Below are 18,030 nucleotides of genomic sequence, written 5' to 3'. Positions count from 1 at the left end.
AAGATTTAAGCTCATAATTTCGAGCTACAGTGGGCAGCAAAATGCTTGAAGGAGATGCTGGAATTGTTGGGATATCAAGTTCTCCCATGAACTCAATGGCAGCCATCATTTCTTCTTCTTCTTGGTCTGAACTTGCTTCCGAATTTGAAAGTGAAGAACCGGGAAGTTCAGTGTGGAGAGCAAGACTTGTAAATGTAGCAAGAGCTTGCTCTTTTGCAGTTGACAACTCCCTTTCTAGACGATTCTGAATTTCAGAGGTCACTCGTCTGGGTTGCAATGATGGTCCTGCGTTCAAAGATCTAGAACGTTGGAACGAAGACCTCACTTGTTCAAGTAATGGATTTTTAGACATAAACTACCTGAAACAGAAAATTAGATTAATTAGAAACACTAAAAAGAATAGGGTAACCTTGGGCACATAACCAGGGAAGAACTTTCGTTCAGTCCCCGGCAACGGCGCCAAAATTTGTTGTTAATAATATGTTAACTCGCAATTGTACGGGGCAATTAGTAGTATAGCAAGACAAGTACGAGGTCGTACCCACGAAGACTGAGAAGTTCAAATTAGTTATGTACTTTAGATTACCAAATTCAAGAAGTTAGGAAGTTAAATCTAAAACAGAATTTAAAGCAAGAGTGAGTTTGAAAACAAATGCAGCAAGATTAAAATGAACTTTGAAGTGAGAATGCTTGTGATTATAGAAAGAAATGAACAAATTGAAATTGCAACGGAAAGCAAGTAAACAAAAGTAACAAAGGGTGGTTTTGAAAGTTAAAACACAGGTTTGGAGACTAGGGCATTCGATTCACCATAACAATTCAATTCTGGGTTATAAAGATTCAAGTAACAAGTCTAATTCAGATTCAAAGATTGATTCTAGCTAAAGTATGATTAGGCCATGGTGTTTGGTCCTAACCTTGTGTTCCTAATTCCCTAATTTGATCATTTGTTGTCTAACCTAAAATTAAGCATTAGGAACCCATTAAGCATAGAAGAACATTTTAAACAACCAAGTATGTATCTAATCCCTGTTGTCGAATGTCCATACATACTCTTCCTATTCATAGTTCAATTCGAATTAAAGCATGGTGTATACTCTTAATTCAAACCAAGATAGTTAACAAACAAGTTCTAATGGTGATCAATCATTCAAACAAGCATGTTAACTTATAAGCATAATGAATAAGAACATGAATCATGAATCAAACTTGAAACTCCAAACTTATAAACCCAGAATATTCATGTTAGGTTACATCGAAGCCCTAGTTATGGATTTAGCTACTCATAATGGAAAAGAGACTTGAACAGAAATGAGAAAACATAATGAATGCAATAAGAGTAGAAAAACCCTTTTTCTGAAGTTCTTGTGGTGTCCAAGGCTTCTCCAAGTGCTTCTCCACTTCTAATGCTTCTCCAAGAGCTTCCCCACTTCTAGAAAGATGTATGAAGGATATGGAGGTGATTTGGGATGAGTTTGAGTGAGTGGTGATGGCTAAGGAAGATGAAATTCGTAGGGAAATGGAATAGAAGTTTGCTGGAGTTGTTTTGGTGATTGTTGGAGTGTTTGGGATTGTGAGAGTGTTTGAGGATGGTTGGAGTGAATTGTGGGGGTTGTGAATCTCAGGATTTGTTGTGTCTTGAATGTGGAATGGATGTGGTATTTATAGGGAGAGGGGAGTGATAAATCTGAATTCAATATGGCTAATGCATACAACACTTGCATTATAAAAGATGAATTGGTTGATGCACTTCACTAATGCATACAACACTTGCATTATAAAATCTGAATTGGTTGATGCACTTCAGCAATAAATCCCACCAGCAGCCCTAGCTCATCTTCATGTCACCATGACCAAGCCTCCAACCAGCTACAATAGCTCATGCCTAGCTCACCATGACCAAGCTTCCAACCAGCTCATCCTGAGGTCAGCATGACCAGCAACTTCAAGGGCTTACAACTTGGGCTAGGCTGAATCAAATGAAGACTTAAAGATGTCCATTGTGAAGTTCAGAATGTGTATGATCCAACCACACAAGTATTGGCCCAATCCAAGCTCGGAGGAGGAAGTTAAGGCCGAAACAAATTGCTAACTCAGTTTGCTCACTGACAAAATCCATCCTGAGCATGGTTCTGTGTTTGCTAGGTGACGGACTCCAGATTTATCCAATGGGGCTGAATTGTGGATATGTTATAGTACACACCCATTGGAACAACTTTCATGAAGACTGTTGCCTCATCCGAGCTATGTAGGTTGCTGAAACGAAGCTTGCAATATGACCTACGGAACTGGACTGGCAGGGGGCTGTAGCCAAAATGAGTTTGTCTTTAAGCTCTTCTTCTCTTCATCCAAATTAGGCCTTAACATGCATGAATTGCATGAATTATGCTCTCTTGCTCTTTTGGCCTACAAAACACACAAAGGGAGGCAAATAACTCAAAATTATAAGAAACTAAGCAAAAGAAGTAAGTAAATTGGGCATGTATATGTATGAAATTATGAGCTTAACAACGCCCACTGCCGAAATTATTGGGGTTGTTCTTAACGTTGTCAGTTTTTTTGTTTTTTTTTGTTTTGGTTCAATTATCGTAAGGTAGGCCCCACAGCCGATCGGAACCGGCAGTTCGGCAGGCCTGCGCGCGACACATGGTAGGGGTGGCGACGACAAGGCCTGACAGGCCATGCCATTTCATGCGGGGGGCGTTGGATAGCCAACCCATGGTCATATGGCATGGCTCAAACGTGGCTTATATACTTTTAGGTGTTATAAGCTAACGGATGCGATCATACCAACTCACATGCACCGGATCCCATCAGAACTCCGAAGTTAAGCGAGTTTGGGCGAGAGTAGTACTAGGATGGGTGACCTCCTGGGAAGTCCTCGTGTTGCATCCCTTCTTTTTTTGCCTTGTTGACGTTTCAATTGTCGTGGGCGTTTGCTTTCCGTCATCTTATTCATCTGGATGTCTTTGTTTTATCACGACCCCGTGGCGCAGCGTGACAATCGGGGCACACTATGATTAAATACTCCTAGAAAGCCTAGGATTAACGAAGGAATTAAAATAGGAAAATAACACAGTTACCAAAAACTTCAAAAACTGGATTTCGGGCTAGTAAACGACGTCGGATGCTCGAAAAAGCCCACGACTCATGGCAACGCAATGAGTTTTACTCGCGACGCCGTTGCCTTCGAATCGACGGTTCGTGGGCCCAATTCTGAGGTCGGAGCCCAGATCAGCGGTTTGCCCGATTTGCCGTTGCACGCGCGTCGGTCCAGCTCCTCTCCAATAACTTACGCCATCTGTCCTACATCACCCCGTGGATCTCGTCTCCAATTAACCGGGCACCGCAAACGAACGAAAGCGAAAAAATAACAGGACTCGACGCCCACTGCCGAAATTATTGGGGTTGTTCTTAAAGTTGTCAGTTTTTTTGTTTTTTTTTGTTTTGGTTCAATTATCGTAAGGTAGGCCCCACAGCCGATCGGAACCGGCAGTTCGGCAGGCCTGCGCGCGACAAATGGTAGGGGTGGCGACGACAAGGCCTGACAGGCCATGCCATTTCATACGGGGGGCGTTGGATAGCCAACCCATGGTCATATGGCATGGCTCAAACGTGGCTTATATACTTTTAGGTGTTATAAGCTAACGGATGCGATCATACCAACTCACATGCACCGGATCCCATCAGAACTCCGAAGTTAAGCGAGTTTGGGCGAGAGTAGTACTAGGATGGGTGACCTCCTGGGAAGTCCTCGTGTTGCATCCCTTCTTTTTTTGCCTTGTTGACGTTTCAATTGTCGTGGGCGTTTGCTTTCCGTCATCTTATTCATCTGGATGTCTTTGTTTTATCACGACCCCGTGGCGCAGCGTGACAATCGGGGCACACTATGATTAAATACTCCTAGAAAGCCTAGGATTAACGAAGGAATTAAAATAGGAAAATAACACAGTTACCAAAAACTTCAAACACTGGATTTCGGGCCAGTAAACGACGTCGGATGCCCGAAAAAGCCCACGACTCATGGCAACGCAATGAGTTTTACTCGCGACGCCGTTGCCTTCGAATCGACGGTTCGTGGGCCCAATTCTGAGGTCGGAGCCCAGATCAGCGGTTTGCCCGATTTGCCGTTGCACGCGCGTCGGTCCAGCTCCTCTCCAATAACTGACGCCATCTGTCCTACATCACCCCGTGGAGCTCGTCTCCAATTAACCGGGCACCGCTATCGAACGAAAGCGAAAAAACAACAGGACTCGACGCCCACTGCCGAAATTATTGGGGTCGTTCTTAACGTTGTCAGTTTTTTTATTGTTTTTTTGTTTTGGTTCAATTATCGTAAGGTAGGCCCCACAGCCGATCGGAACAGGCAGTTCGGCAGGCCTGCGCGCGACACATGGTAGGGGTGGCGACGACAAGGCCTGACAGGCCACGCCATTTCATGCGGGGGGCGTTGGATAGCCAACCCATGGTCATATGGCATGGCTCAAACGTGGCTTATATACGTTTAGGCGTTACAAGCTAACGGATGCGATCATACCAACTCACATGCACCGGATCCCATCAGAACTCCGAAGTTAAGCGAGTTTGGGCGAGAGTAGTACTAGGATGGGTGACCTCCTGGGAAGTCCTCGTGTTGCATCCCTTCTTTTTTTGCCTTGTTGACGTTTCAATTGTCGTGGGCGTTTGCTTTCCGTCATCTTATTCATCTGGATGTCTTTGTTTTATCACGACCCCGTGGCGCAGCGTGACAATCGGGGCACACTATGATTAAATACTCCTAGAAAGCCTAGGATTAACGAAGGAATTAAAATAGGAAAATAACACAGTTACCAAAAACTTCAAAAACTGGATTTCGGGCTAGTAAACGACATCGGATGCCCGAAAAAGCCCACGACTCATGGCAACGCAAAGAGTTTTACTCGCGACGCCGTTGCCTTCGAATCGACGGTTCGTGGGCCCAATTCTGAGGTCGGAGCCCAGATCAGCGGTTTGCCCGATTTGCCGTTGCACGCGCGTCGGTCCAGCTCCTCTCCAATAACTGACGCCATCTGTCCTACATCACCCCGTGGAGCTCGTCTCCAATTAACCGGGCACCGCTAACGAACGAAAGCGAAAAAACAACAGGACTCGACGCCCACTGCCGAAATTATTGGGGTCGTTCTTAACGTTGTCAGTTTTTTTATTTTTTTTTGTTTTGGTTCAATTATCGTAAGGTAGGCCCCACAGCCGATCGGAACCGGCAGTTCGGCAGGCCTGCGCGCGACACATGGTAGGGGTGGCGACGACAAGGCCTGACAGGCCATGCCATTTCATGCGGGGGGCGTTGGATAGCCAACCCTTGGTCATATGGCATGGCTCAAACGTGGCTTATATACTTTTAGGCGTTATAAGCTAATGGATGCGATCATACCAACTCACATGCACCGGATCCCATCAGAACTCCGAAGTTAAGCGAGTTTGGGCGAGAGTAGTACTAGGATGGGTGACCTCCTGGGAAGTCCTCGTGTTGCATCCCTTCTTTTTTTGCCTTGTTGACGTTTCAATTGTCCTGGGCGTTTGCTTTCCGTCATCTTATTCATCTGGATGTCTTTGTTTTATCACGACCCCGTGGCGCAGCGTGACAATCGGGGCACACTATGATTAAATACTCCTAGAAAGCCTAGGATTAACGAAGGAATTAAAATAGGAAAATAACACAGTTACCAAAAACTTCAAAAACTGGATTTCGGGCTAGTAAACGACGTCGGATGCCCGAAAAAGCCCACGACTCATGGCAAAGCAATGAGTTTTACTCGCGACGCCGTTGCCTTCGAATCGACGGTTCGTGGGCCCAATTCTGAGGTCGGAGCCCAGATCAGCGGTTTGCCCGATTTGCCGTTGCACGCGCGTCGGTCCAGCTCCTCTCCAATAACTTACGCCATCTGTCCTACATCACCCCGTGGAGCTCGTCTCCAATTAACCGGGCACCGCAAACGAACGAAAGCGAAAAAACAACAGGACTCGACGCCCACTGCCGAAATTATTGGGGTTGTTCTTAACGTTGTCAGTTTTTTTGTTTTTTTTTGTTTTGGTTCAATTATCGTAAGGTAGGCCCCACAGCCGATCGGAACCGGCAGTTCGGCAGGCCTGCGCGCGACAGATGGTAGGGGTGGCGACGACAAGGCCTGACAGGCCATGCCATTTCATGCGACGGCATCCCATTTCATGCGGGGGGCGTTGGATAGCCAACCCATGGTCATATGGCATGGCTCAAACGTGGCTTATATACTTTTAGGCGTTATAAGCTAACGGATGCGATCATACCAACTCACATGCACCGGATCCCATCAGAACTCCGAAGTTAACGGATGCGATCATACTTTTCTTGCCTTGTTGACGTTTCAATTGTCGTGGGCGTTTGCTTTCCGTCATCTTATTCATCCGTATGTCTTTGTTTTTCCACGACCCCGTGGCGCAGCGTGACAATCGGGGCACACTATGATTAAATACTCCTCGAAAGCCTAGGATTAACGAAGGAATTAAAATAGGAAAATAACACAGTTTCCAAAAACTTCAAAAACTGGATTTCGGGCTAGTAAACGATGTCCGATGCCCGAAAAAGCCCACGAGTCATGGCAACGCAATGAGTTTTACCCGTGGCGCCGTTCTCTTCAAATCGACCGTTCGTGGGCCCAATTCTGAGGTCGGTGCCCGGATCAGCGGTTTGCCCGATTCGCCGTTGCACGCGCGTCGCTCCAGCTCCTCTCCAATTGCTTCCGCCATCTGTCCTACGTCACCCCGTGCAGCTCGTCTCCAACTAACCGGGCACCGCAAAGGAACGAAAATGAAAAAACTGCGAGACTCGACGCCCACGGCCGAAATTATTGGGGTTCTTCTTAATGTTGTCTGTTTGTTCGTTTTTTTGTTTTTTTTTTCTTTTCGGGTTCAATTATCGTCAGGTAGGCCCCACAGCCGATTGGAACCGGCGGTTCGGCAGGCCTTCGCGCGACACAAGTTTGGGGTGGCGACGACAAGGCCTGACAGGCCATGCGCATGCCATTTCACGACGGCGCGGGGGGACTTTGGGTAGCCAACCCGTGGTAATATGGCATGGCTCAAACGTGGCTTATATGCTTTTAGGCGTTATAAGCTAACGGATGCGATCATACCAACTCACATGCACCGGATCCCATCAGAACTCCGAAGTTAAGCGAGTTTGGGCGAGAGTAGTACTAGGATGGGTGACCTCCTGGGAAGTCCTCGTGCTGCATCCCTTCTTTTTTTGCCTTGTTGACGTTTCAATTGTCGTGGGCGTTTGCTTTCCGTCATCTTATTCATCCGTATGTCTTTGTTTTTCCACGACCCCGTGGCGCAGCGTGACAATCGGGGCACACTATGATTAAATACTCCTCGAAAGCCTAGGATTTACGAAGGAATTAAAATAGGAAAATAACACAGTTTCCAAAAACTTCAAGAACTGGATTTCGGGCTAGTAAACGATGTCCGATGCCCGAAAAAGCCCAGGAGTCATGGCAACGCCATGAGTTTTACCCGTGGCGCCGTTCTCTTCAAATCGACCGTTCGTGGGCCCAATTCTGAGGTCGGTGCCCGGATCAGCGGTTTGCCCGATTCGCCGTTGCACGCGCGTCGCTCCAGCTCCTCTCCAATTGCTTCCGCCATCTGTCCTACGTCACCCCGTGCAGCTCGTCTCCAACTAACCGGGCACCGCAAAGGAACGAAAATGAAAAAACTGCGAGACTCGACGCCCACGGCCGAAATTATTGGGGTTCTTCTTAATGTTGTCTGTTTGTTCGTTTTTTTGTTTTTTTTTTCTTTTCGGGTTCAATTATCGTCAGGTAGGCCCCACAGCCGATTGGAACCGGCGGTTCGGCAGGCCTTCGCGCGACACAAGTTTGGGGTGGCGACGACAAGGCCTGACAGGCCATGCGCATGCCATTTCACGACGGCGCGGGGGGACTTTGGGTAGCCAACCCGTGGTAATATGGCATGGCTCAAACGTGGCTTATATGCTTTTAGGCGTTATAAGCTAACGGATGCGATCATACCAACTCACATGCACCGGATCCCATCAGAACTCCGAAGTTAAGCGAGTTTGGGCGAGAGTAGTGCTAGGATGGGTGACCTCCTGGGAAGTCCTCGTGCTGCATCCCTTCTTTTTTTGCCTTGTTGACGTTTCAATTGTCGTGGGCGTTTGCTTTCCGTCATCTTATTCATCCGTATGTCTTTGTTTTTCCACGACCCCGTGGCGCAGCGTGACAATCGGGGCACACTATGATTAAATACTCCTCGAAAGCCTAGGATTAACGAAGGGATTAAAATAGGAAAATAACACAGTTTCCAAAAACTTCAAAAACTGGATTTCGGGCTAGTAAACGATGTCCGATGCCCGAAAAAGCCCACGAGTCATGGCAACGCAATGAGTTTTACCCGTGGCGCCGTTCTCTTCAAATCGACCGTTCGTGGGCCCAATTCTGAGGTCGGTGCCCGGATCAGCGGTTTGCCCGATTCGCCGTTGCACGCGCGTCGCTCCAGCTCCTCTCCAATTGCTTCCGCCATCTGTCCTACGTCACCCCGTGCAGCTCGTCTCCAACTAACCGGGCACCGCAAAGGAACGAAAATGAAAAAACTGCGAGACTCGACGCCCACGGCCGAAATTATTGGGGTTCTTCTTAATGTTGTCTGTTTGTTCGTTTTTTTGTTTTTTTTTTCTTTTCGGGTTCAATTATCGTCAGGTAGGCCCCACAGCCGATTGGAACCGGCGGTTCGGCAGGCCTTCGCGCGACACAAGTTTGGGGTGGCGACGACAAGGCCTGACAGGCCATCCGCATGCCATTTCACGACGGCGCGGGGGGACTTTGGGTAGCCAACCCGTGGTAATATGGCATGGCTCAAACGTGGCTTATATGCTTTTAGGCGTTATAAGCTAACGGATGCGATCATACCAACTCACATGCACCGGATCCCATCAGAACACCGAAGTTAAGCGAGTTTGGGCGAGAGTAGTACTAGGATGGGTGACCTCCTGGGAAGTCCTCGTGCTGCATCCCTTCTTTTTTTGCCTTGTTGACGTTTCAATTGTCGTGGGCGTTTGCTTTCCGTCATCTTATTCATCCGTATGTCTTTGTTTTTCCACGACCCCGTGGCGCAGCGTGACAATCGGGGCACACTATGATTAAATACTCCTCGAAAGCCTAGGATTAACGAAGGAATTAAAATAGGAAAATAACACAGTTTCCAAAAACTTCAAAAACTGGATTTCGGGCTAGTAAACGATGTCCGATGCCCGAAAAAGCCCACGAGTCATGGCAACGCAATGAGTTTTACCCGTGGCGCCGTTCTCTTCAAATCGACCGTTCGTGGGCCCAATTCTGAGGTCGGTGCCCGGATCAGCGGTTTGCCCGATTCGCCGTTGCACGCGCGTCGCTCCAGCTCCTCTCCAATTGCTTCCGCCATCTGTCCTACGTCACCCCGTGCAGCTCGTCTCCAACTAACCGGGCACCGCAAAGGAACGAAAATGAAAAAACTGCGAGACTCGACGCCCACGGCCGAAATTATTGGGGTTCTTCTTAATGTTGTCTGTTTGTTCGTTTTTTTGTTTTTTTTTTCTTTTCGGGTTCAATTATCGTCAGGTAGGCCCCACAGCCGATTGGAACCGGCGGTTCGGCAGGCCTTCGCGCGACACAAGTTTGGGGTGGCGACGACAAGGCCTGACAGGCCATGCGCATGCCATTTCACGACGGCGCGGGGGGACTAGGATGGGCGAGAGTAGTACTAGGATGGGTGACCTCCTGGGAAGTCCTCGTGCTGCATCCCTTCTTTTTTTGCCTTGTTGACGTTTCAATTGTCGTGGGCGTTTGCTTTCCGTCATCTTATTCATCCGTATGTCTTTGTTTTTCCACGACCCCGTGGCGCAGCGTGACAATCGGGGCACACTATGATTAAATACTCCTCGAAAGCCTAGGATTAACGAAGGAATTAAAATAGGAAAATAACACAGTTTCCAAAAACTTCAAAAACTGGATTTCGGGCTAGTAAACGATGTCCGATGCCCGAAAAAGCCCACGAGTCATGGCAACGCAATGAGTTTTACCCGTGGCGCCGTTCTCTTCAAATCGACCGTTCGTGGGCCCAATTCTGAGGTCGGTGCCCGGATCAGCGGTTTGCCCGATTCGCCGTTGCACGCGCGTCGCTCCAGCTCCTCTCCAATTGCTTCCGCCATCTGTCCTACGTCACCCCGTGCAGCTCGTCTCCAACTAACCGGGCACCGCAAAGGAACGAAAATGAAAAAACTGCGAGACTCGACGCCCACGGCCGAAATTATTGGGGTTCTTCTTAATGTTGTCTGTTTGTTCGTTTTTTTGTTTTTTTTTTCTTTTCGGGTTCAATTATCGTCAGGTAGGCCCCACAGCCGATTGGAACCGGCGGTTCGGCAGGCCTTCGCGCGACACAAGTTTGGGGTGGCGACGACAAGGCCTGACAGGCCATGCGCATGCCATTTCACGACGGCGCGGGGGGACTTTGGGTAGCCAACCCGTGGTAATATGGCATGGCTCAAACGTGGCTTATATGCTTTTAGGCGTTATAAGCTAACGGATGCGATCATACCAACTCACATGCACCGGATCCCATCAGAACTCCGAAGTTAAGCGAGTTTGGGCGAGAGTAGTACTAGGATGGGTGACCTCCTGGGAAGTCCTCGTGCTGCATCCCTTCATTTTTTGCCTTGTTGACGTTTCAATTGTCGTGGGCGTTTGCTTTCCGTCATCTTATTCATCCGTATGTCTTTGTTTTTCCACGACCCCGTGGCGCAGCGTGACAATCGGGGCACACTATGATTAAATACTCCTCGAAAGCCTAGGATTAACGAAGGAATTAAAATAGGAAAATAACACAGTTTCCAAAAACTTCAAAAACTGGATTTCGGGCTAGTAAACGATGTCCGATGCCCGAAAAAGCCCACGAGTCATGGCAACGCAATGAGTTTTACCCGTGGCGCCGTTCTCTTCAAATCGACCGTTCGTGGGCCCAATTCTGAGGTCGGTGCCCGGATCAGCGGTTTGCCCGATTCGCCGTTGCACGCGCGTCGCTCCAGCTCCTCTCCAATTGCTTCCGCCATCTGTCCTACGTCACCCCGTGCAGCTCGTCTCCAACTAACCGGGCACCGCAAAGGAACGAAAATGAAAAAACTGCGAGACTCGACGCCCACGGCCGAAATTATTGGGGTTCTTCTTAATGTTGTCTGTTTGTTCGTTTTTTTGTTTTTTTTTTCTTTTCGGGTTCAATTATCGTCAGGTAGGCCCCACAGCCGATTGGAACCGGCGGTTCGGCAGGCCTTCGCGCGACACAAGTTTGGGGTGGCGACGACAAGGCCTGACAGGCCATGCGCATGCCATTTCACGACGGCGCGGGGGGACTTTGGGTAGCCAACCCGTGGTAATATGGCATGGCTCAAACGTGGCTTATATGCTTTTAGGCGTTATAAGCTAACGGATGCGATCATACCAACTCACATGCACCGGATCCCATCAGAACTCCGAAGTTAAGCGAGTTTGGGCGAGAGTAGTACTAGGATGGGTGACCTCCTGGGAAGTCCTCGTGCTGCATCCCTTCATTTTTTGCCTTGTTGACGTTTCAATTGTCGTGGGCGTTTGCTTTCCGTCATCTTATTCATCCGTATGTCTTTGTTTTTCCACGACCCCGTGGCGCAGCGTGACAATTGGGGCACACTATGATTAAATACTCCTCGAAAGCCTAGGATTAACGAAGGAATTAAAATAGGAAAATAACACAGTTTCCAAAAACTTCAAAAACTGGATTTCGGGCTAGTAAACGATGTCCGATGCCCGAAAAAGCCCACGAGTCATGGCAACGCAATGAGTTTTACCCGTGGCGCCGTTCTCTTCAAATCGACCGTTCGTGGGCCCAATTCTGAGGTCGGTGCCCGGATCAGCGGTTTGCCCGATTCGCCGTTGCACGCGCGTCGCTCCAGCTCCTCTCCAATTGCTTCCGCCATCTGTCCTACGTCACCCCGTGCAGCTCGTCTCCAACTAACCGGGCACCGCAAAGGAACGAAAACGAAAAAACTGCGAGACTCGACGCCCACGGCCGAAATTATTGGGGTTCTTCTTAATGTTGTCTGTTTGTTCGTTTTTTTGTTTTTTTTTCTTTTCGGGTTCAAGTATCGTCAGGTAGGCCCCACAGCCGATTGGAACCGGCGGTTCGGCAGGCCTTCGCGCGACACAAGTTTGGGGGGGCGACGACAAGGCCTGACAGGCCATGCGCATGCCATTTCACGAAGGCGCGGGGGGGCTTTGGGTAGCCAACCCATGGTCATATGGCATGGCTCAAACGTGGCTTATACGCTTTTTGGCGTTATAAGCTAACGGATGCGATCATACCCACTCACATGCACCGGATCCCATCAGAACTACGAAGTTAAGCGTGTTTGGGCGAGAGTAGTACTAGGATGGGTGACCTCCTGGGAAGTCCTCGTGTTGCATCCCTTCTTTTTTTGCCTTGTTGACGTTTCAATTATCGTGGGCGTTTGCTTTCCGTCATCTTATTCATCCGGATGTCTTTGTTTTTCCACGACCCCGTGGCGCAGCGTGACAATCGGGGCACAGTATGATTAAATACTCCTCGAAAGCCTAGGATTAACGAAGGCATTAAAATAGGAAAATAACCCAGTTTCCAAAAACTTCAAAAACTGGATTTCGGGCTAGTAAACGATGTCCGATGCCCGAAAAAGCCCACGAGTCGTGGCATCGCAATGAGTTTTACTCGTGACGCCGTTCTCTTCAAATCGAACGTTCGTGGGCCCAATTCTGAGGTCGGTGCCCAGATCAGCGGTTTGCCCGATTCGCCATTGCACGCGCGTCGCTCCAGCTCCTCTCCAATTGCTTCCGCCATCTGTCCTACGTCACCCCGTGGAGCTCGTCTCCAACTAACCGGGCACCGCAAAGGAACGAAAACGAAAAAACTGCGAGACTCGACGCCCACGGCCGAAATTATTGGGGTTCTTCTTAATGTTGTCTGTTTGTTCATTTTTTTGTTTTTTTTGCTTTTCGGGTTCAAGTATCGTCATGTAGGCCCCACAGCCGATTGGAACCGGCGGCTCGGCAGGCCTTCGCGCGACACATGTCTTTGGGGGGGCGACGACAAGGCCTGACAGGCCATGCGCATGCCGTTTCGCGACGGCGCGGGGGGGCTTTGGGTAGCCAACCCATGGTCATATGGCATGGCTCAAACGTGGCTTATATGCTTTTTGGCGTTATAAGCTAACGGATGCGATCATACCAACTTTGGTTCAATGCAGGACACAACAATCAGCAGCAAACATACTAGCAGATTGTCCTATACTGGAATCATGCACCCAGCAGCAATCCTACACTGGAATCATGCACCCAGTAGCAAGTCTACATGAAAATCAAAGGCAGCTACTCCTATGCTGGAATCCTGCACCCAGCAGCAAGTCTACCAGATTACAACCACAAGACTTGCTCGCTGACATCCGCCAGTCTCCACGTCTTATTTCCAAGTTGATGCAAATCTAAAATTGAAGCAGATGAAAGCAGATGTGGATGAGTCACTCAAGACAAGGCAAAGAGGTTCTTCAGTTCTAACTGAACTGAAGCCAAAATTGTTACTTCCATCAAACGAAGTTGAATGTGATGGATTACAAGCAAACAATAGGGTGAAAGTCAGAAATTCTCCCTATTGTTTGCTTGTAATAGGGTGAAAGTCACAAAATTGTTACTTCCTTACCGTTACCCAAGCTCAGAAACATAATTTTCATCAGTTATGACTCATTTACAACACACAATAGGGTGAAAGTCAGAAATTCTACAGGGGATCGTGTTTATACCTCTATGGGATGGCTGACTTCAGATTTTTTGCAGAGACCAGTGTGTGGTATAAATCTACTTAGATTTGCAAGTTTGGGGGTTGACCGCACATGGATACACATACACGCAAGGGTTAGACTTTGCTCACACCACCAATTCTGAAACGAAAATTCCAATTTCTGAGGAAGGTTTTACCTTTGGCCTCTCAGATCTGATGTTTGAAGTGCATCGTTAAGGATGGAGCGGCTCCTTGGTTACTCCAAATACCATTTCGAGCAAATCCAGCACAGAAAACTCCAGGTTTGAGTTTTGAAACAGCTGCGAACAAGAGCGGAGTGTGGGTTTCTAAGAGAAATGCCTATGAGAGCAGGTTTGAGTGTGCGCAAGATAAAGAAGAGCTGTTGGTGCACCGAAGAAATATTTGAGAAAGGAACATCTGAGCAAGAGATGGGAATGGATGGAAGAGAGCCTGTTGGCTCTGGGTTCGCGGCTAGAAGGGGATCCCATGCCTGTTCACGGTTTTCTGTTTTTAATTGACAAATACCACTGCTCCACCCGGTTATAATGTATCTGTTGCGAGGGTTTGACGCAAGCATGAGCTTGTATGAGTTGGTCAGCGCATCTATGTAAGTCCCTGATGGCAGGTCCTGCTCTCGAATCTCAGAGGTGTCGAATTCCGGGTATTTTCTTTCTTATTTTATTATCTTTTGTTGTTTTCTCTTTTGCTTTCCGAGTTTTTAATTTATTTTCTTAGGGTATTTTCTTTATTTTTTTTATTTCCATTTTCTATGATTTAATTGTTTGGTCTGCTCTTGTTTCTTATGTTTATTTACCACACCTTGGGGACAATGTGTGATTTAAGTTTGGGGGTGGGAAAGTAAATTTTAGGTTTTTAATTTTTTGAGTCTTGTTTAAAATTTTCGTTTTTAAGTTAATATCCATAGATTATTTTAAACATTAGAACAAATGGACATGGTGAAGATCAATCCCACATTAGAGTCTTTTCTATTTATTGTTGCTTAGACACTAATTCATGAATTACACCTTGAAATTTGCACATCACACCAACATGGTTTGTGGGTTGTGAGATCAAAATACTTACTTTTTGTCCAAGTGTGTTTTAATTTTTGTTCTATATAAAATCAAGTTAGTATGTGTTATAAAGTAATAATTGTCTCACCCGAGGCTTTGCCTAGTAACCGGGCCAGTCCTGCCTAATCAGCAGTGATTCTCGAGTCCAACTGTAGAGTTTTGGCATGGGGCAGGGTGGTTAGTTGGTTTCGTAGCCTTTCCAACTCGGGTTAATAAGTCCTTATGGGTGTTCTGCACCTAGTGCCCTAAAGCCTTATTTGGTTTGGGAGTCATTGACCTAAAGCTCGTTACATGGGTTGGATCGAAAGCTTAAGTGATCCGACATTGCACAATCACCACTGTTACAAAAAAAAAAAAAGCAAAAAAAAAAAAGAAAAAAAAAGAAAAAAAAAAGAGAGAAGCAAAAAGAGAAAAAGAAAAAAGAAAATATGTGTGAAGTTAGTAGGTGAAGTGTGAATAAACCGGATGAAAGGTAAGGGTTTTTGGTTGAGTCTCCTCAATTATGATGGTTCACTTTACACCGAAGGAAATTTGTGGATTCTTTTCTAATTGACTCTCAATGGCTTAGACTCTGTGGTGGGATTAGTTGGATCTTTTGAAAAGATGATCTAGTTTTTAAAATTTGCTATGGATTGCAACTTGAAGGTGGAAATTTTGTCTTGTTTCAGTTTTAGCCCTGTGTCTAGTTTGTTAAGTTTTTTTTTTTTTTTTTTAGTTTAGTTTTGCTTGAGGACAAGCAAAAAGCTAAGTTTGGGGGTATTTTGATGGGCATATTTTATATTATATATTTAGCCCCATTCTTAATATATTTTGGTTAATATTTTGGAAGAATTTTGATACTTTGAATTGTATTCTCAATATAGGACTTTCGACTTTCTCTGGAGCAAAACATAATCAAATGGACGAATTTTGGAGTAATTCCAGTTGGAGGACGTTCGTGAGTCACTTGGCTTGATCGTATCAAAATTTCAGACTTTTCTACCAAGCGGTTATTTTCTGGCGATAAAATAAAGGAGCAGTGTGCAGTACTGGAATAGTGACGTTTTGGGCCTTTATTGCGTTTTTGGAGCCCAAGATGACCTCGGATGGGTTTGTGGCCTTCTGGAGAAGTGTTCAGAATGTTTTTATCTTTAAAACGAGCTGTCTTGGGCCGGATTTGGAGCAGATTTGAGGCCAAAACGTGGCTGGGCAGATTGGGGACAGATTCTCCTAGTCCAATTTGGATTTTATTTTATGTCATTATTTTATTTTATTTAGTTTCCTTGTGGGGATAGAAAAGCTGGTTGTGGTCAGTTTGTTTGGGGAGTATTTAAGTTCTATTTCTCATAATTTTTAGGTCTTCTTCTCTTTTGGCTTTTGAACGCGACTTTTGCTAGGGTTTTGGAAGAACTTCTACTTCAAGGTGTTTTCGATCTTTATTATTTTAATGAAGAACTTGACTATTTTTATTATGAACATGTGTAACTAACTCTCTTTTTCTAGGGTGAGGCCACGAGCCTTAGCAAGAATATGTAGTTTCTATCCAATTTGCTTATGATTATATGCATGCAGGTTTTCGAATTATTCATCACTCGGTTAAACTATCTAAGTGTCTTGATGCTTGATCACCATTAGGATGTTTAGAAAAGTAATTTGATGCAGTCTTGGTCGGAGGTCGGTCCCTGAAATTGACGAAGGCTTCTTGTGATTAATATGTGCAAGTTCACTTAGGATGAATACCACGTCTTAAGGGTTGCATGGTTTTTCAAAAGGTTTCACATAACTTAATGAGTCATGTATGTTTAGATTTGATCTGAATACCACAGACGGATTGCATGTGTGATATACGCTCTATGTTGGGGGTCCAAGTAGGCATATATTAGGAATACCTAACCTTCGAAATATGCATGTATAGGTCATAAGTAATTGGGAGAACTATATAGAATTGTTAAGGTGACGGCGGATCCCTAGTGCTTTCTTAATTTGATTTCTAAAAACACAACTGTTTCTCTTACTCTTAGCTTTAATTTTGCATATTGCCTTATTTTTATTAGTTAAATTCGTTTTAATTTAAGGTTTTCAAATCAAACATCTCAATTTTCTCTTTTACAATCATTAATTAGAATTTGGTTTGATATGAGTTATTTAATAACCCCTGCGGAGAACGACCTTGCGAGAATCATTTATACTACAATAACCTTGTCATTCTTGCAAGTTTTGTAGGAGTTTTAACCCCGTTTGCGCAGGTACAAAAAAACTTATCAATTGGGTTTCACTAGAAACTTACCAAATGACAACTTCCACCATATTATGATGTTCCCCAAGTTTTGGGCCCGATCCGAAATCAATTGGCCAAAGAAATTGGACACTTCAAGTTCGTATGAAGTTCGTGCGAAGTTCGTTCCATGGTTGGAACGTTGCATAGTTTTAGTTATTGGATTTAACTAAAAAGATACCAAGTGAGTCCTCCCACCATATTAGGATGTTGCCCAAGTTTTGGGCCCGATCAGAAATCAATTGGTCAAAGAAATTGGACACTTCAAGTTCATTCTTAGTTCGTGCGAAGTTCGTACCATGGTTGGAACATTGCATAGTTTTAGTGGTTGGATTTCACTGAAAGCTTTCCAAATGAGTCCTCACACCATATTATGATATTGCCCATGTTTTGGGCCCGATCTGAAATCGATTCATCAAAGGAATTGGAAACTCCAAGTTCGTACGAAGTTCATGCAAAGTTCGTACCGTAGTTGAAACATTACATAGTTTTAGTGACTAGATTTCACTAAAAACTTACCAAATGAGTCCTCCCACCATATTATCATGTTGCCCAAGTTTTGGGCCTAATCCGAAATCAATTGGTCAAAGAAATTCGACACTTCAACTTCGTACGAAGTTCGCCGTGGTTGTAACATTGCATTGTTTTAGTGGTTGGATTTTCACCAAATGAGTCCTCCCACCACATTATGTTGTTCCCCAAGTTTTGGGCCCAATCAGAAATCAATTGGTCAATAAAATTGGACCCTTCAAGTTCGTGCAAAGTTTGTACCGTGGTTGGAACAGTGCATATTTTTAGTGGTTGGATTTCACTAAAAACTTACCACATGAGTCCTCCCAC

General features: G+C 45.9%; 10 non-coding genes across 10 annotated transcripts; all 10 read left to right on the top strand.

The window, feature by feature from the left end:
* Window positions 1-2,776: 2,776 nt before the first annotated feature.
* Window positions 2,777-2,895, top strand: LOC148291313 (5S ribosomal RNA). The gene has a single exon (XR_015826648.1). It is a non-coding gene; the product is annotated as a 5S ribosomal RNA (ribosomal RNA).
* Window positions 2,896-3,649: 754 nt separating this feature from the next.
* LOC148291312 (5S ribosomal RNA) lies at window positions 3,650-3,768 on the top strand. The gene has a single exon (XR_015827698.1). It is a non-coding gene; the product is annotated as a 5S ribosomal RNA (ribosomal RNA).
* A 755-nt stretch (window positions 3,769-4,523) lies between these two features.
* LOC148291311 (5S ribosomal RNA) lies at window positions 4,524-4,642 on the top strand. The gene has a single exon (XR_015827687.1). It is a non-coding gene; the product is annotated as a 5S ribosomal RNA (ribosomal RNA).
* A 754-nt stretch (window positions 4,643-5,396) lies between these two features.
* Window positions 5,397-5,515, top strand: LOC148291310 (5S ribosomal RNA). The gene has a single exon (XR_015827676.1). It is a non-coding gene; the product is annotated as a 5S ribosomal RNA (ribosomal RNA).
* A 1,619-nt stretch (window positions 5,516-7,134) lies between these two features.
* LOC148291309 (5S ribosomal RNA) lies at window positions 7,135-7,253 on the top strand. Its single transcript, XR_015826836.1, has one exon. It is a non-coding gene; the product is annotated as a 5S ribosomal RNA (ribosomal RNA).
* A 778-nt stretch (window positions 7,254-8,031) lies between these two features.
* On the top strand, window positions 8,032-8,150 carry LOC148291308 (5S ribosomal RNA). The gene has a single exon (XR_015827068.1). It is a non-coding gene; the product is annotated as a 5S ribosomal RNA (ribosomal RNA).
* Window positions 8,151-8,928: 778 nt separating this feature from the next.
* LOC148291307 (5S ribosomal RNA) lies at window positions 8,929-9,047 on the top strand. The gene has a single exon (XR_015827080.1). It is a non-coding gene; the product is annotated as a 5S ribosomal RNA (ribosomal RNA).
* A 1,544-nt stretch (window positions 9,048-10,591) lies between these two features.
* LOC148291306 (5S ribosomal RNA) lies at window positions 10,592-10,710 on the top strand. Its single transcript, XR_015826835.1, has one exon. It is a non-coding gene; the product is annotated as a 5S ribosomal RNA (ribosomal RNA).
* A 778-nt stretch (window positions 10,711-11,488) lies between these two features.
* LOC148291305 (5S ribosomal RNA) lies at window positions 11,489-11,607 on the top strand. Its single transcript, XR_015826834.1, has one exon. It is a non-coding gene; the product is annotated as a 5S ribosomal RNA (ribosomal RNA).
* Window positions 11,608-12,384: 777 nt separating this feature from the next.
* On the top strand, window positions 12,385-12,503 carry LOC148291304 (5S ribosomal RNA). Its single transcript, XR_015827104.1, has one exon. It is a non-coding gene; the product is annotated as a 5S ribosomal RNA (ribosomal RNA).
* Window positions 12,504-18,030: the final 5,527 nt, after the last annotated feature.

The sequence above is a fragment of the Prunus avium genome, chromosome 8, assembly GCF_965620075.1.
Source record: "Prunus avium chromosome 8, drPruAviu1.hap1.1, whole genome shotgun sequence".
In the NCBI taxonomy this organism is placed as follows: Eukaryota; Viridiplantae; Streptophyta; class Magnoliopsida; order Rosales; family Rosaceae; genus Prunus; species Prunus avium.
The sequence above is the reverse complement of the archived record's forward strand: the minus strand, read 5'-3'. Positions and strand labels throughout refer to the sequence as shown.